The sequence below is a fragment of the Pongo pygmaeus genome, chromosome 18 (assembly GCF_028885625.2).
Source record: "Pongo pygmaeus isolate AG05252 chromosome 18, NHGRI_mPonPyg2-v2.0_pri, whole genome shotgun sequence".
In the NCBI taxonomy this organism is placed as follows: domain Eukaryota; kingdom Metazoa; phylum Chordata; class Mammalia; order Primates; family Hominidae; genus Pongo; species Pongo pygmaeus.
In genome coordinates, this window is record NC_072391.2 from 46,723,883 (window position 1) to 46,741,409 (window position 17,527).

At 53.0% G+C, this 17,527-nt stretch overlaps 1 protein-coding gene across 7 annotated transcripts in view; it reads right to left on the reverse strand.

The window, feature by feature from the left end:
- Positions 1-17,527, reverse strand: part of ZNF423 (zinc finger protein 423) — a 367,959-nt gene that overhangs the window by 164,335 nt on the left and 186,097 nt on the right. The window contains exon 1 of one of the 7 annotated variants that reach the window (XM_054454369.2): positions 11,720-11,952. The exons of the other annotated variants lie outside the window; for them this stretch is intronic. The gene's annotated coding sequence lies outside the window, so the exon portion shown is untranslated. Of the gene's footprint in view, positions 1-11,719; positions 11,953-17,527 lie in introns of those variants that run through there. 7 annotated transcript variants of the gene reach the window in all.

Consider the following 17,527-nt stretch of genomic DNA (forward strand, 5'->3'; position numbering starts at 1 on the left):
TCCTGCCAGCAAGGAAGAGCCCCCCAAGTCTGCCCCTACAAGGGACTCCCCAAGGGCGCGAGGAACTCAGGAGCTCCGGAAGGTTCTCCTGCCAGCCTCCTGGCGTGGGCCTCCTGCGCACTCTGACATCGCCTGCCCGCCTCTTCACAAGGAGTTGGCGCCTTGTGAAGTCATCTCCGTGAGCTTCACAAAGCAACACCGCCAAGGGCCTGCGCAAAGGGCGCTCTGCTCCACTCGAGAGAAAGCAAAATGCTTTCGGGGTTGAATCACTGTTTTTCTTGACTCCCTTTGGAGATCGGCAGAGCCCACATTCGGCCGTGTTCGTGGACCTGGGACTGGAAACAGCTGCGCTCTAATTACATGTAAAGTGTACCAAAACATCCCTTTTATCACAGACTGGAAATCTGTTAGCATCTGTCTCTCCTTTGTTTCTTCCACAAGATACAAGCTTGTTTCTACATTTTTCTCACCTGTAGCGGTGATTAAAATTCATTATAAATGAAAGGAGTGAACAGAGAAACAAGTTCCTCTGTGTACCGTTCTAAACTCAAATTAGAAACAGCTGTTTGCTAATTCATGCAGTGATGTTTTGTCGTGCTCTGCGAATCAATAATAACTCACCCTATTGCTGCAGAAATTTTTAGATAATCCATATATTTAACGCGGAATTGGATTCTCCAGGCAGGGCTGCAGTGGCAAAACCTCAAGCGGGTGGGAGGGGACCTGGGCTCCCCACTCTGGAGGTGTCCCCTGCTGCCCAGACAGAGAACCCCAAACTCAGAGCTGCCCAGCACCTCTACCCCCTACACAAGTCTTGGGAGGACCAGAAGGAAACCCTGAACAGGCTCCTCATCTCCTTCCCTCCCCAAGAACCACCAAAAAAAAAAAAGAATTCAACTCTGATTAAACGCAAACCACACACATCCTCCAGCCGCCGGAGGGAACAGCAAAATTAAAAGTCTAATTGGTACCCGGAACAATTTAAAACTATTAAGTATAGGTGAAGCTTTTCTGTAAGAAAATAATCCTTTGATTGGGATTAGGCATGTTTGGATAGCATTTTTCCCATCCACACGTTTTAGCTGCAGAAGTTACAGCTAAGGTCTGGACGTGCTCAGGAGCCTCTGAGAAGTGTTCAGTCATCCCCTTTGCCACCTCCAGGGAAAGGGGTGGGTGGGGTGCAGAGCTGCATCCCCATTTGACGGCTTAGAGGGAAGCAGATGCTCTTTCTCCTTCGCAGGGAGGGAGATGGACAACACTTTTGGAGGCTTGTACTGCCACTGTGGCATGCCAAACCTACTCTATCCTGGCTAACACATGCCCATCCTTCAAGACACTGCCTCCAGGAAGCCTTCCCTGACTGCCTCTGTCATCCTCCCTGACTTCAGGGCACTACCTGTTTATATTTGAGTGGTTGGGGTGTCCTTGTGTCTCCTGCATCTTTCTGGGTCTGGGGCATGGTCATAGTGAACCACTTTTTGAACTTCAGACTGGTAGCCTCTGCAGAGCCCTTTCTGCGGCCAGACACCGTGCCAAGCCCTTCGTAAGCTCCATTTTCTTAAACCTTCACCTCCATCCTATGCGGTGACCACTACCACCATTAACCCCCATCTTACAGATCAGACATCTGAGACACAGAGAGGGCGAGGGCCCTGACTTCCACAGCAATTAAGTAGAAGGAGCCTGGAATGACTCCATAGATCTCCAGAAAGCCATCAAGACCACCTGCTGTCATCAAAGAGGTACACTGAGCATGCCTCGCCTGCTCCAGCTCCTGAGCCTTCATTCAGGCTATTGGTGGTCACTGCCCCCCACAAGCCCAACCCATGACTTGGGGCCCAACTCTGCCCACCTCCGCAAGCATCTCACAGGTGGTGTTGGGAGGGGTGGTCTCCTGCATGGCTAAGAGTAGGTCCTCATTTCCTCCTTTCCTGGTGTTCATCTGGGCCTACAGAAGATGGCAGTCCAATACATCCCAGGGGGCGCAGGGCACAGGCCCCAGGCAGGGGCACGGACAAGGAGTTCATGCTGTCCCTGCAGGGTTGTAGGGAGCTTTCCCTTAGCCAAGGCCACTGACTGCCAGAAGCTCCAAGCCCAGGAGGGCTGGGAATGGAAATGCACAGATGAGGTGCCATCGTGGGAGGCAGGAGCACTCAAATTGGGCTTTGAAGAAGGAGTAGGAGCTCCACTGACCTGTGTTCTTCCAAACATGGGCTACCTCCCATTGGTAGGACCCGTGATCATTTTAGGGAGCAGCCAAGATGGTCTTAAATAACCCTGATGCACAAATGAGAAAGTTAGCACCCTTTCCATTCTGTTGTCAGCCTTCAGATTAGACCAGGGAGAAAGGCTGTCTCTAACTCCTCTCCAGCATTTCAGCAAAAGAGAGGGCAGACCCCATGCTTAGCATTTCTAGAACACAGCAGCTCCTGGCTGGAATAGCATGAGCATGGAATTTTCTTTGGTTTTGTTTTTTATTTACTTTTAAGGTTACTGTCGTCTTACAGTAAATGATACTGGTTTTCCATTTGCAGAATGAAGTAAATTAATTAATTTAACCACAAAAAGAACCAGCAAAGAAAAATACTAGGTGAATCATAGCATCAGTGATACTCAAATGTTGCAAGAATCACAGTAGAGATATGCAAATGACTAAAGCCTGGGACCCCCAGGTACAGAGAGATGGGAGGAGAAGGCCTCCCAGGAGAAGGAATGGCGGGAGCCATGGCTGAAGCTTGGGTATCAGTGGGAGAAGCAGCTTAGAAGGTGCAATGAGAGCCCATCGTCAATACCTTAAATACCAAGCAAAGGAGCCAAGAACTCCATTCCACAGGCCCTGGCAACCACCAACACTATCTGAAACACTAGCTCATTAGTAAGTGGGATCCGAACTCCCCAGCCCAGGGCTCTTTCTAGACCTCCCATAACTCCGGGTCTACGAATGACAGAGTTAAACAATCACTAGCCTATAAGCAGAACCCATTTCAAGGAAAACAGTGATCGGTGACCCCAAGGACCCAGGGCTCTCAACAGCCAAGATCAGGTGCCCCTGCAGGAGAAAACCCCTGCACAATCAGCATGGGGTCCCCTTCCACGTGGGGGCTGAACACTCAAGTCATTGTGGACAGCAGAAGTATCAACTCCCCCCACAAGGACCCCTGCTGGGGCGCTGAGGAGGATGAGCGCACCACCCTTCAGTGAGTCCAACCCAGCCAGCTTTTCCTCCACTTTTGGAATAAATTGCCATGTCCTCTGTGTGAAAGAGCCACGGTGTTCCCAAATGCACACCATGGACCTCAACATGCTGAACAAGTGTCTGCTCCCACAGGAGGGGAGTGTGGAAGCCAAAAGCCCAGAACACCATCCATCTCACGGTCACTTCGCCCCTGAACCCACACCGCTAAATTATTTTTCTTCCACAAACCCACACAGAAGCTTTCCCTTGCAGAGCACATACAATTGAAGCACTGAATGCTAAGTGGGTGCACGAGGTAACTCCAGTGGGGTTTTGTTCATCGGGTCCAGGGCAAGTCTCCAACTCTCCAAGTGTCTGTCCCACCTCCCTCTCTCCTCCCACCCCCACCCCGGCTACCTAGGGACTCGAGCCAAAGGTCTTCTGACTTCCAGTCCTCCATCCCATCTACACTGCAAATCCTTCTGACAGTGGTGCCCCACGTTGGGGCAGTGTAGGTGGGATGCAGGACTGAATGCATCTGGTTTATGTGACTTTCTTACCAGAGATGCAGACAGAGGAAGCTCTCAATGCGAATAAAGAATGGGCAAGCAGAGGCCAGGTGCGGTGGCTCGTGCCTGTAATCCCACACACTTTGGGAGGCTGAGGCAGGTGGATCACCTGAGGTCAGGAGTACAAGACCAGCCTGGCCAACATGGTGAAACCCCGTCTCTACTAAAATTATAAAAATTAGCCAGGTGTGGTGGTGCACGCCTGTAACCCCAATTACTAGGGAGGCTAAGGCAAGAGGATCGCTTGAACCCAGGAGGCAGAGGTTGCAGTGAGCCAAGACTGCACCACTGCATCCAGCCTGGATGACAGAGCAAGACTCTGTCTAAAAAAAAAGAAAGAAAGAAAAAGAAAAGGAAGCGGGCAAATGGATGACCAAGTTCATCTTATAATTTTCCCAAAAGCCAGTATCAGAGAAAACCCCATAATGCCTCCAAGCTAGAACTCTGAGCTTAGACCAGCTGGCGACACTGAAGAATAATTAATAGATTATACTTTGTATTCTATATCATACATTGCATATGTACATACAGGTCTAATCAATGATGTTTATTAAGTGCCACATATTTCTTGGGTGTTTGATCCATGTCACGTGTTGTCTCATTTTATTTTTTGTCTCCAAGAAAAAAAAATGAGTTGTCTCATTTTAATATTCACAGCAATCTGATGTGTTCCTATTACCAGCCCCATTTTATAGATGAGAAAACTGAGGCTTATAAAGGTTAATTGACAGGCTCAGGGCCTTACAGGTGGAAATGGCCTAGCAGGGCTTTGAACATGGATTCCCTGATCTCAGAGGCTGTGTTCCTAACCACCGCAGGATGTGAGTTTGTGAACCACCATGTCCCAGGGAAAGAGGGGGAGTGACACCCGCTCAGGGGCACAAGCATTCTGCCAAGGAGGTGGCCTCCCGTGGAGCCCAGCCTGAGAGGATGTCTGGATTGGGTCCGTATTCTCAGCCCGGACACCTCTCAGGGTGACACGCTCCTTTGGCTGGAGACTTCCACAGACAAGGTGCACACACTGTGTGATCTCAAATCACAGATCCCCTGCTTCTCAGTCAAATCCCATCCAGGGCCTAGCCCCAGGGTCCCACCCCAAGTATCTGGAGGATGGAGAAACTCCCCAAAAACACTCCCTGTCTCCAGCCATGTGCCGGGCGCCCTCCAGCAGCTCCAGGAGACAGTCATGAACTTGGTCCAATTTTATGGAAGGGAACGCTGAGGGACGGAGGAACTCAGGGACCTGATGCGTGCATCACGGCCAGTGGCCCCCAGGGAATTCAGCAGCTGCAGGGACAGTCTGAGTAAAAGAGCCTGAGGCCCTGCCTCCAGGTGTCTGCCTGTCTCAAGTTTGACCCCAAAGGCAGGAGAGGTGATGCCTCCGGGGGCAACCTTCACCCAAAAGGGCCTGGAGCCAGTGGGCTCCTCTGAAGACCATTCCTGGGGCATCTTGCAGACATGAAGGTTTTGTTAGGTTCAAGCCCAGCGGTCTACAGCAGCAGGCTCAACACTGCACCCCAAAATCGGCCTTTTCCTGGCCCTGTCTCCTCCGTCCTACTTCCTGGGAGTGCCTCCTCGCCACATACGTGCACTAAGTCCTTGCTTCAGGCTCTGTGTTCAGGGGTCCTCCCTGCAACACTGACTAAGGCACAACTGCCAGAGATAGTGGCATCAGACTTGGAAGCCCTGTCTTTCAGCCTGCAAAGCCTCCTCCACAGCCCCCTCTCTGCACCTGCCAGGATTTGCCATGCTCAAGTCACTGACAGGCCACCGTCAGGGTCTGTGTCCTATACTATTACTCAACCTTGTCCTTTCAACGACCTCAGGACTAACAATGCCAGGTACCCAAGTGTAATACTAAATCATGATATTGAAGAAATCATGAGTATGATGTTTTTGTAATGCCCATTAAAATAAAGATGTAATTGGGTTAAACATGCATGAACCACCGGAAACTGGGCTGGGCAGCCCTAGATGTGGTGCAGGTCCTGCTGCCCTGGCCCATACAGCAGTGACTGCAGCTCTTGGTCTGTCCCTCTCCCCCTCCAGACAGGGCAGCGCAGGGATGGGGGCACACCTTCATAGCTGCTGTGTCCCCAGCACCATGCCTGGCCAGAGGCAGGCGGGAGAGAAGAGGTGGGCTGGGCGCTGCAAGGAGCCCGGGGCCTGAGGACGGCCAGGAAGAGAAGAGCCAGCGCATCTTCAAGGATGTGCTGGGCTAGCCAGGCGGCCCCTCTGCGGGCCCCACTCACCCCTAAACTCATCCAAATCTACAACACGACAGAGGAAATTCCAATTTTCCCCTGATTTTCATGTTTCCCCCCCTAGAGTAATTGTCATCGTGGACTTTGTGGCTGGGCTGTTGAGCCTCATGGCTGAAGGCTGCCCCAGCCCTGCCCGTGATGGGCAGGAGATGAAAACAACTCATCAGGCCTGGGGAAGGCTCTGGGATATGGCAGCAGCAGCAGAGAGGCAGCCACCTGGCCCTGGACCACTGCGAGGAGGAGGAGTTCCAGTTCGTTTGGCCAGCACGTCAGGTCCCTGGAGGCAGCTGTGGCAGGGCATTCCCCTGACTGGATTCCCGAGTGTGGGGCAGGGCCACTGAAGTCCCAGGCATCAAGCCTGGGGCATGTGGGTCCCCCGCCCTTTCCCAGCATTGCTGACCCTTTCCCAGCATTGCTGACCCTTTCCTAGGAAGCCCCGCCCCAGCACCCTTCCTGTCCCTGCTTTCTCAGCCTGCGTGGCCATCACCTCCTCCCACTGGAACCAGGCCCTCATCTGTGTGCCTCATTGTGTGCCCCTGCTCACAAACAGACCTGAATATCAGCCACACTCACCAGACACTTCCTACGTGCTGGGCTTTCTTAAAATCTATATTATTTATTTACTCCCTCATATTAGTCTTTGATGTTTTACTTGTCTTAGCGGGGGGCGGTTTGGGTTTTTAAATTTGAAATAGAGTCCCACTCTGTCACCCAGGCTGCAGTGCAGTGGCGCAATCATAGCTCACTGTGGCCTCAACCTCCTAGGCTCATGTGATCCTTCCACCTCAGCGTCCCAAGTAGCTGGGACTACAGGTGTGCCACCACACCTGGCTAATTTTTTTTATTTTTTTGTAGAAATGAGGACTCGCTATGTATGTTGCCAGGCTGATCTCAAACTCCTGGGCTAAACCAATCCTCCTGCCTCAGCCTCCCAAAGTGTCAGAATTGCAGGCGTGAGCCACTGTGCTTGGCCGTTTTACTTACTTAATGCATTTAAGCCACACATAAGCCTTTCACTAGACCCTCCATTTTACAGATGTATTGTGCATGGTACATACTGGGATACTGAGGCCCTTGAGGTCTGAGGGAGGGACTTGCCCCAGGGCAGAGTCCGGCAGAGCCAGGAGAATCCGGCCACCTGACTCATCAGCCATATGAAACGTTGAGATGTGGGGTTTATGGGAAACACACCCCTGACACACATACCCTCAAGAGGAGGCTGGGTGGACAGATGTAATGCAGGGGAAAGAAACTGATGGAGAGCGATCAGTCACCCCGGATTCTGCACATGGCACACGGGGGGCTTCATGTGCCCACCGCTGCAGGCACTGGTACCCTCCTCATAGGGGGGTCTGGGAAGGGGAGATGCCACCCCCAGCCCAGCTCAGGCTGACGGCACCCCTGAGGGTGGTGCTGGGCCTACAGTCTGCCACGGGCGGCTCCACGGTCCCCAGATGGTCCCCAGCTCCTCCCAGCACCCAGCACACAGTAGGCCCTCAATATTTGCCAAATGAGTCAATGGATGCACACTTTAGTCAGGCCACTCGTCAGGGTTGGGTGCAGGGCCAAAAGGGAGCCGTACCTTCCTTCCTCCTCCTCCACCCACAATATACCTCTCAACCACTTCCCTTATGCTTTTTTATTTTCTTCCAAGAATGTGATTAAGGTTTCCTCGCAGGTACTCCTGGCTTAGAACTGCCTGGAGACAATTCTGATAAGCCCCTGGATTCCTGGATCCCTGGGAGCCCCCACAAGGTGCTTGGCAATAACTATCTGCTCGATGACTGACTGACTGACTGAATGAATGAATGAATGAATGAATGAATGAATAGATGAAAGGGTACCTGGCCTACGGGAAGCTCTTGGTAACTGTGGCATGAATAAATGAATAAATTGATGGATGGATGGATGGATGGATGGATGAAATACTGAAGTCCAGGCCTTCATCTAAAGGAGGCACTTGAAAACTATGGTATGAATGAATTCAGAATGAGAAAATGAGAAAACGAATGAATGAATGAATGACTAGTCTAATCACAAAGAAGCAGCAAGGAGCCAATCAAGAGGCCCCTGTAAGGTGGGGCCTAGGAGTTGGGGACAGAGCCTCCAGCTGGAAGCCAGGGAGTAAATGAGCCTGACCTGACCACCCTCCTGACCACCTGGGTCCAGTGGGGCTGCCCCCAGCAGAGCCTGTCCAACATCACCAAGGTCCCTGGGGCCCCCTCTCATTATGGCAGAATGCAATTACTCCAGTCTTCAGTTGGGTCTGAATTTGTTATGATTTTATTTGAAAGAGCCTCTTGGAGCCAGGGAAGCAGCAAGGGTATGGGGGTCAGGGTGCATGGACGGAGGCAGAAGGAACAGCTCAGCTACCCAGCCTCAGCCTGAATCCCAGAGAAGTGGCATTAAAACAAAGGAGACACAGAGCTGGGGTGGGGTGTGGGGAGATGGCGGGTAGCTTACTTATTCAGACCAGAGCCAAACAAATGGATAGATTTAATAAGATAATAAGCTCAGATTCCATGCTCTTAAAGATACAGACTCAGGCCGGGCACGGTGACCCACACCTATAAGCCCAGCACTTTGGGAGGCCGAGGAGGGTGGATCAACCTGAGGTTAGGCGTTTGAGACCAGCCTGGCCAACATGGTGAAACCTTTTCTCTACTAAAAGTACAAAAATTAGCTGGAGTTGATGGTGGGTGCCTGTAATCCCAGCTACTCAGGAGGCTGAAGCAGAAGAATTGCTTGAACCTGTGAGGCGGAGGTTGCAGTAAGCCGAGATCGCACCATTGCACTCCAGCCTGGGCGACAGAGTGAGACTTCATCTCAAAAAAAAAAAAAAAAAAAGATACAGACTCAACAGTGGGATTTGGGGTGGGGGGTCTCCATATTTTTCTGGGAAAACACCCTCAAGTGGATGCCTTTCTTCACACACCACACTAGAGAATAAGAGTATGTGAGTATGCATGTATATGCTTGCAGGCATGTGTGTCTTCCCCACCAGGGGGAACCCCCAAAACTCACCAGAAACTTCCTTACTTCCTAACCAGGACCTGTGAACAAATGCACCCCTCCACAAGGAACACACAGCCAAGCAGAGCCCTTGTAATTTTTTCAGGAGGAAGTCGGGCCAGCCAAGCACGAGTCGGTGTCACCTCCTTCTCGGCCTGGGCTTCCCTCTCTCTGTCCAGTGGACCAACAGTAAAAAGTGAGCACTTCCCACTCATCTTGGGAAACTCCTCACATCCACTCACTCGATCAGCCAGCAACTGCACTGTTGAAATATTTATGGAGTGCCTCTTCTGTGCCAGGCTCTGCTGCAATTCCTGGGGCAGTGAGCACACCCAGCAAAGCCCTGCACCATGGAGGCTGCACTCCGGGGGCATCAGGATCATGTCCAGGAAGGCTCTGGAGTCAGAGAGCCTCCGTTCAAATCTCAGCTCCACCACTGACCAGTGGTGTAAACCAGGATACGTTAATGGACCTCTCTAATCTTCACCAAGAGGAAAAACAGGCAGAATCCCTTCTGCCTCCTCGGGTTGTGCAGAGGATGAGATCAGATACTGCAGGTTAAGCACACTGGCCCAGCGCCTGGCACATGGCACATGCTCAATGAACAGATCATTGTGTGTGGTTTCCAGTCCGGTGGCAGCAAACACAGAGACCGCTGGGCAGAGAGCCATGGTTCACTGTGAGACCCCCACCCTTGGGGAACTCCACCCCCACTCCCAGGTTACCCTTCTCACGGGCATCCCCAGTTTACCACCTCCTTATGTCATTCCTGCCAACGTTATGTCATAAAGAAAGCCAGTCCCCCTGAAGGGCTCTGGTCCACCCCAAAAAGTCCTTAAATCCCTTCTACAAAGAGGTTTGGTCCCTTCCAGTGAAGGGGAATCCACTCCCTTCTGAACTCCCTTAGTCTGCAAGAAGAAATGATCTCCTGATGAGCCCCAAAGGAGGGCCTTCTGACCTCCTCTCAGGGACAGGAATAACAGGACCCCCTGACTCCAACCATCCTCCAAGAGGAAGGACAAACAGCGAGTCACCTGCTATATGGCAGCCATTTTTTAAAATGACATTGCAATTTACATTCATTTATTCCTTCTATAAATATGAATAAGTGCCTACTCTGCCAGCCCTGTTCGAGGCTCTGGGGATAGGGTAAGAAGAAACAAAGTCCTTGCCCTCAGTGAGCTTACAATGCTAAGAGAGGAGACTAAATCTTCCTGCTGAAGAAGGAATAAATCAGTCTGTAGTAAATCATGTGTTGCTATGAAGAAATGCAGGGCAGGAAAAGGATGGAGGGTGGGGTGCCACTCTGGACAGGTGACAAGGTGACACTTGAGCAGACACCAGAAGCAAACAAGGCAGCAGGCCAAGGCAGAATCTGGAGAGAGAGGATCCCAGGCAGGGATCTAGCAGGTGCAAGCACCCCAAAGCCAGAGCATGCAAACTTTTCAGGGCACATTTTCTGAGATGCCCACGTGGGGCTCAGTGTGAAGGCATGTGCCCTGCCTTCTAAGATCACAGGACAAGCTGTCATCCAAAACCCCACAGGGACCCAAAATCCAACCCCAGCATCAACTCACTGTGTGATCTGATGCTGGTCTCTCAACCTCTCTGGTCTTGGTTTCGGCAACAGCTAATCAGAACTGAGCATTATCCAAGCAGGCGCTGGCAGAGGAGGCCCCCAGAGTCCTCCCGAGTCTGCAGCTCTATGCAATGCGCACCCACCATTCCTCTCCACCCCATCGCACCATTCTCACACCCCGCGCCAGCAACACCACGCAGGATTGGTACTCCTGCCAAAATAGCTATTAACCCAGTAGCCAATAATAACACGTTATCCTATCAATTTGCTTCTGAAACGCTGTGTAATTGCAGAACCTAAGTTTGCCATCTCGGTAGCCTGGTTACCACATAAACAGAAAGAAACTCACCAGCCTCTTCCTGAGGAGAACAAGTGGCTGGCCACGAGAAACACCCGATTACCACCGAGGCCCCCCAGCCCCCCTCGAGGCCCTACAGAATCCATCAGGAATCATAGTCTGGCATTCAGTACTTCAGAGGCTGGTCTCAATGTCCCCTTGGCATGCCACCCCTGTGACTGGAGAGGGGACCAGTGCCCGGGATGGGATGGCTTTTTAGGTGGCAAAGTCAGGCCCGGCAGCTGCACTCTGGTGGCCTCCCTCCCGGCCAGTGGTGCAGGAAGTGGGACAGACATGAGGCTTCAGGAGGGCACGGGAGAGGGCAGGAGCCAGAGGCAGGCAAGTACTTGGGTGCAAAAACCATCACAGATGCAAGCCAGCCCTCCCCACGAGAGACAGAGGGGATAGGAGGTCAACGGGTGGGGCACAGCGGGAAGGACAGGAGAGACGCAAGGGAGGACTCCAGACCTAGGAGTCAGGGTGCACCCCAGGGCCCTCCCCATCCCCATGCCGCAGGGCCCCACCCAGGTCTGACACCCTGGCCACCACCACCTGCTTGGCAGCTGGCCGCCCACTTTTCCTCTCTCATTCCAGAAAAAAACGTTTCCTTCCTTCTGGATTTCATTCCACTCTGAGCAAACATTCCGCTCCCCAACGCGCCGGGAGCCTCTAAGGGGACTCGGCGTTCCGGCGCAAACACCAGCCTGTTTTATTCATTCTTCCCCCTTCCAGCCCAGTCACCTCCTCATCACTGTCCCGTGCCTGTCCCGTGCCTCCGCTTACCTTTCCCCCTGCTCACCAGGGCGTCCCAGGGCAAACTGGCCGATGCCAAGAGGCCAGAACCTGAGCCCGGGTTCCCAGCACCCGGCGGCAGGGCAGGCGAGGGCTGGAGAGGCGCTTCCCACCGGCCCACTGGTGATCTCAGCCACGGGACGCATCCCCACCCGCCCGCCTGGGCCGGCGGAGAAGGATGGGCCGAGGGTGTGCTGCTCCCGCGGCGGCGCTTGGCGGAGGACCCAGCTAGCGGGAGAGGAAGGGCCTTGGGGAAGAAAAGGGGCTGGGAAAAGGCACAGATGGGGAGGGAGAGGACAGAGGAGGCCCAGGGCTCAGGCCACGCGGCCAGATGTTGACCCAGTTGAGGGATCCAGGCCCCGGGGGCGACCGGGGAGTTCTGGCTCCCCTGCCAGCTCTGAGATTCTACAGAGATGGAGGAGGGCCTAGGGCCGGCGCCATGCCAGGGCCTGGCGCTGAGGCTGGGGTTAAAGGGAGGACCACAGAGAAGGAGCAAGGGGTCTCTCTCGGACACTGCCCCTGTCTGCCAGGACAGGGTGGGGGGACGGCCCCTGGGAGGCCCCTGGGTGGGGTGGGTGGGGAGCCGTCTGCGGGAAGCAGCTCTCAGCAAATGAAAACCAGGCCTTGGAAACTGGCCGGGCCACAGCCAGGGCACAGCTCCAGGGAAAACCCCGCTGCTCACCGAAAGGTGCCCCAACCAGAGCGAAAGGTGATGTTAAAATGAACGAGCTAGGAGGGGCCAGGCAGCTTGAGCGAGATCAGGGGTGGCCCCCGGCTACAACCCCACTATCCCTGCTCTTTTGTGCTCTGAAGGCCCCTCATTGTGGGCACATTGTACTCCCAAGGCCTGCTTGCCTGTAAGTGCTGTAAAAAGCCAACTAACTGAGCAATTTTCTTCCCTTGGCTTCCCTCTGCTCAGCCTTGGTCAGGTTCTCAGCAGAGCTGGGCCTGGGGCTGGGGACTGGCCTGGCTAGGCAGGCCTGAAGTCCCCACTCCCGCCATATTTGGAAATTCAACTCTCAACGGTGCATTGAGGCCCAAGGGGTGGCACTTCTAAATTGGTGGGACACCAGGTTCCTGCCATCAAGAGCTTGGTGGGTAGCGGCATTCAGTAAATATAGATGTCACCCACACATCCTTTCATTCATTAATTCACCCATTTAGTTATTCACAAGATGTCTCTGATGTGCCTACAACCCAGCAGGCACTTAGGTGGTGAGGTAGGAGGGTGAGCCACAGTGGCAGCTCTTGGCCTGTGGAACTCGCAGCCTAGGTAGAGGGACAACGTTTGATCCTCTGTGTTTACTAGGAGAAGTGTGTGGGGCCTCGGGGGAGAACAGGGGCGCAGTAAGGGTGCCAGAGCTCTCTTGGAAAAAGCAGGCTCTCTGTGGAGACCAGCAGGATGAAGAATTCACCAAGTGAAGGAAGCAAGGGGCAGAAATGAGCTCCAAGCAGCAGGACCAGCAAGAGCAAAGGCTTGGAAGTGAGACTGAGGTCTCTGACAGGTTTCATGGAGCCTCCTTCGCTCCTCACTCTCAGCCACAGTGGGTGGCCCAGCCCTGGTAGTGCCGCCCCCCACCCCAGCTCACAGACTCGGGCAGCCCCCCATCAGCACCTCTGGAGGCCAATCCCACAAAGCCATCATCCAGCCTTGTCTTTCCCAGCTGAAGTTCTAGTTAAAAATGTTTTCATATGTTTATTTTTAAGGGGGGATGGGAAGACAGAAGGGAGACCTGAAGGTCTTTTTCTTTTCAGAAAAAAAGAAAATTAATAAATAAATAGAGCCTCAAGAAAAGGGCATGGAAAGGTCTCTGCATCTGTAACCACTGAACAAATTAAAATTAGCTCATTTAATCAGCTCCTAATGGCCTGGCTGTCCCGAGTGGGCCCCGGAACACAGCAAACTTCACAGCAGAAATGCACAGGCCAATGTCAGTTTATCCTACAACAAAGGGATTTGCTAAATAGTGCGATCAAAACGCAGCGAAGGCCGGGGAGAGCTGGGGAGACTGAATGCGGCCCCCCAGATCCTGACTGGCCCCCGCCTCCCAGCTTCGTCCCTTTGAACAGAATTGTTCTTTTGGCTTTTGTTCTAATTATCTAAACATGTGTGTAACTCTGTTCTACAAAGAGTGTTTTAACCAGCAGAGGAGGTAACTCTAGCCCCTACCATATGTTCCTGGGGCCCTGCTCCCAAGCCTCACGCCTTTAATACTTTCCCATTCCCCACCTGCCTTAGACAGAGGCGTAAACACACCTATGACATGCAGCCACCTACACACGCCAGTTACATTCACAAACACACACAGCTCTATACACACGATCACGTATTACACCAGCTACATACACGTAGTTATAAGTGAACAGTTACATACATGCATGGTTGCCTATTCCACACGCATAAAGTTACACAGACACACAGTTCTATACACACAGTCACGTATAACACATTACATACGCATGGTTATATATACTCAGTTACATGCATGCATGCACAGTTACATACCCAGAGTTATATACACCACACACAAGTACATGTGCACACAATACACACAGCTCCTCAAGCTCCTGCCTAACAGCTGGAGATGGGGGAGGCCCAGCTCACCAGACCCCCAGGGAGGGCCGCTGGGTGCACACCTGAGGCCCAGGCTGGTAGTAAGGACTCTTATTTCCCTGGAGTAGTTTCTCTATGCAACTTGCCACCTGGGCTAAATCATTAGGGCAATGGAGGAGGGGAAACAAAAGGCCAGGGGAGGGGGGCTGGGACCCCAGAAAAAAAGGGCAGAGTGGGAAAGCATGATGCCAGGGGTAAGCACAAGCCCATGGCCCAGTGGGGAGGAAGGAGGCCAGCCCCATCACCGACTCCATCACCAACACCGACCTCAAATTCCCTTCCCATGGCCTCTAAACTGGCCAGTCTGCAGCTCTGCCTTTAGGCCCAGAGCCTCCTTGGGTGCTCAGCCCACAGGGAAATAAGCCTGGAGTCAGCCAGATCTGGTTGAAATCCCAACTCTACCACTTACTAACTCTGAGCCTCCCCTTTCTCATCCAAAAAATGAGAAACAATAGTCGTCCCTATCCCAAGGGGCAGTTGTGCTGATTTCATTAGAGATGCCAGTAAAATGCCTAGTCCAGAACAAACTGGGTCAGTGTTTGCCACTCTGGCAACTGAAAGGTGTGGGCATGGAGGCCCGAGAAAAGACCATCAGACAGCGGGTCAGGGCACAGCCAGACAAGAGCTAGCCATTTGATGACTTTCAATTTCTTATTCAACCCTCATCCCCAGAGTGAGGAAGGGGAGAATTTTAAAACTGGATACAAGAAATTAAACAGGGTAAAAAGAGGAACCAACTGGGATGGAGGGAAGCCTTCAGAAAACTTCTGGCCCAGAGTCAGACCATATCTTCTGAAGACCTGCTCTATTGGTATTTACAGCAACACCCTGGGGTAAAAGCAATTGTTATCTCCATGTCACAGAAAACGAAACCGAGGGCTAGGCACAGTGGCCCATGCCTATAATCCCAGCACTTTGGGAGGCTGAGGCAGGAGGATCCCTTGAGCCCAGCAGTTCAAGACCAGCTTGGGCAGCATAGCAAGACCCTATGTTTACAAAAAATTAAAAAATAATTTAGCCAGGTGTGGTGGTGCACACCTGTATTCCCAGTTACTTGGGAGGCTAAGGCAGGGGGATCACTTGAGCCCAGGAACTTGAGGCTGCAGTGAGCTATGACTGCACCACTGCACTCCAGCCTGGGCAACAGAGTGAGACCCTGTCTCAAAAATAATAATGATAATAAAGAAGAGAAGCATGAGGCTCAGGAAGGTGAGGAGCCTGGGCTGGCAGAGGCAGCGTACAAACAGGTCTGTGTGGCTGCAAGCTGCATGCTAATGCCCAAGCCCACTCCACCTTCCTTCCGGAGGCAACCTGTTCTCCCAGCTGCAAACTTTCTTTAGCAGGACTCCAGCAGGTAGGAGAGCCTGAAGTTGGCTTCTGGCTCTGGGAACTACAAGAGCCTCAGACCACCCAACCCAAACCCAGGAGTGTGGCCCTTTTCCATGCAGGAGTTCACCAAGTCCTCAAGCTCCTACCCCCCACCCGCCTCCCATGCTGAGCAGGAGGTGGGAAAGAACCTGTACACAGAGGCCTTACTGTAAAATGGGAAAACATATTACAGACTTAGAAACTGAGGCCCCGAAATGGCAGGGGTGGGAGGCTCAAGCTCCCACAACTCAGAGGCTGACTCTGCAAACCTTGAGTCCTCCCAGGATGGGACTCCTACCTTCCTTGCCCTTCCCTTGCCCAGGCAGGTCTTCCTGGGATCTATTAGGTGAGCAGCATTGTTGAGACCCCAGGGAGTGCTCAGAAAAAGAACCTGGACACAGGCTCCATCCAGAAGGTCCCACTGGGCTAGTGGTAGCTGTCCTGGTCCTGTTTAGGGATCCTGTTTTCCGCTTGATTGGCAGGGCCCAAGCTGACCCCTGGTATGCCTGGAGGTCAGCCAAGATACAGGGAAGGTGGCAGGAAGGTCAGAGCCTCCTGATGCAGCCTCAGTACAGGGAGTAGGACCTGGGGAAACCGTTCCTGCTAACCCACTAATGCTGCAGACCCACAGCCTGCAGGCTCTCCCAGCCCCACCCCCAGTAAGCACCAGGCCCCCAGGAGGAAGGAGGGGTGGGCAGGGAGGTGAGTGCATGGGCTCCTGTTTGAATCTTGGCTCTGTCATCTACATGCTGTGTGACCTGGGGCAAGTGACCTCCCCTCTCTGAGCCGCAAACTTCAACTATAAAATGAAGATGGTGACAATGCATGTCTCCTTCCTTACTTGAGGACTGAAGGGAAGTTTCTAGCTCAGTGTCTGGTCCCCCTTCCCCAATGGTAACCCTTGGTAAGCACAGGGAGTGGGGAGGGGGGAGTGCAGCATGGTCTTAAATCCATGTCGACCATGCGCGGCAGCTCATGTCTGTAATCCCAGCATTTTGGGAGGCCGAGGCAGGCAGATCACCTGAGGTCAGGAGTTCGAGAGCAGCCTGACCAACATGAAGAAACCCTGTTTCTACTAAAAATATAAAATTAGCCGGGTGTGGTGGCTCACGCCTGTAATCCCAGCTACTCAGGAGGCTGAGGTGGGAGAATCACTTGAACCCGGGAGGCGGAGGTTGCGGTGAGCCAAGATCGCACCGTTGCACTCCAGCCTGGGCAACAAGAGCAAAACTCCGTCTCAAAAAAAAAAAAAAAGAAAAAAGAAAAGAAAAAACAATCCATCTCATCTCCTACATGGCGTCCCTAGAGGCCCAGGCCACCATCCCCAATGAGTGGGATATGGGGCACCCTTCTTTCAGATGCAGCAGGACTGTCCCCCGTCCAGCATAGATTCATCTCAGCCATTCTTAAGCTAAGCCCAGCAGGCAGCCGACAGGGCAGCCCAGAGGACATGGCCAGGCCAGGTGGGATGCAAACCTCTTCCTTATGGGATCTGGGCCCACCAGGCAGGAGTTGGACCTAGAGACCCCTTGGAAAGCCCAAAGCTTCACTCTCTTACCATCAGGATTCAGAAGAGAACCACAAGAAAAAAGAGTTGGTGGTATCTCCCCCTGTACCCCCTCACCGTCCAGGTCACCCCCCACACAGAGCCCAGCTGGGCTGGGAAACCGGGCCCTAGCCAGGGCTCCTGCTTCCCTACTCCAGAGCCAGATGGCCCTACACAAGCCTCCCTTCTACTCCAAGCCTCAGTTTCCCCTCCTTGGCTCTGCTCACTTCACAGGGCTGCAGTGAGGGTCAGAGGGGAATGAAGGCTGTGG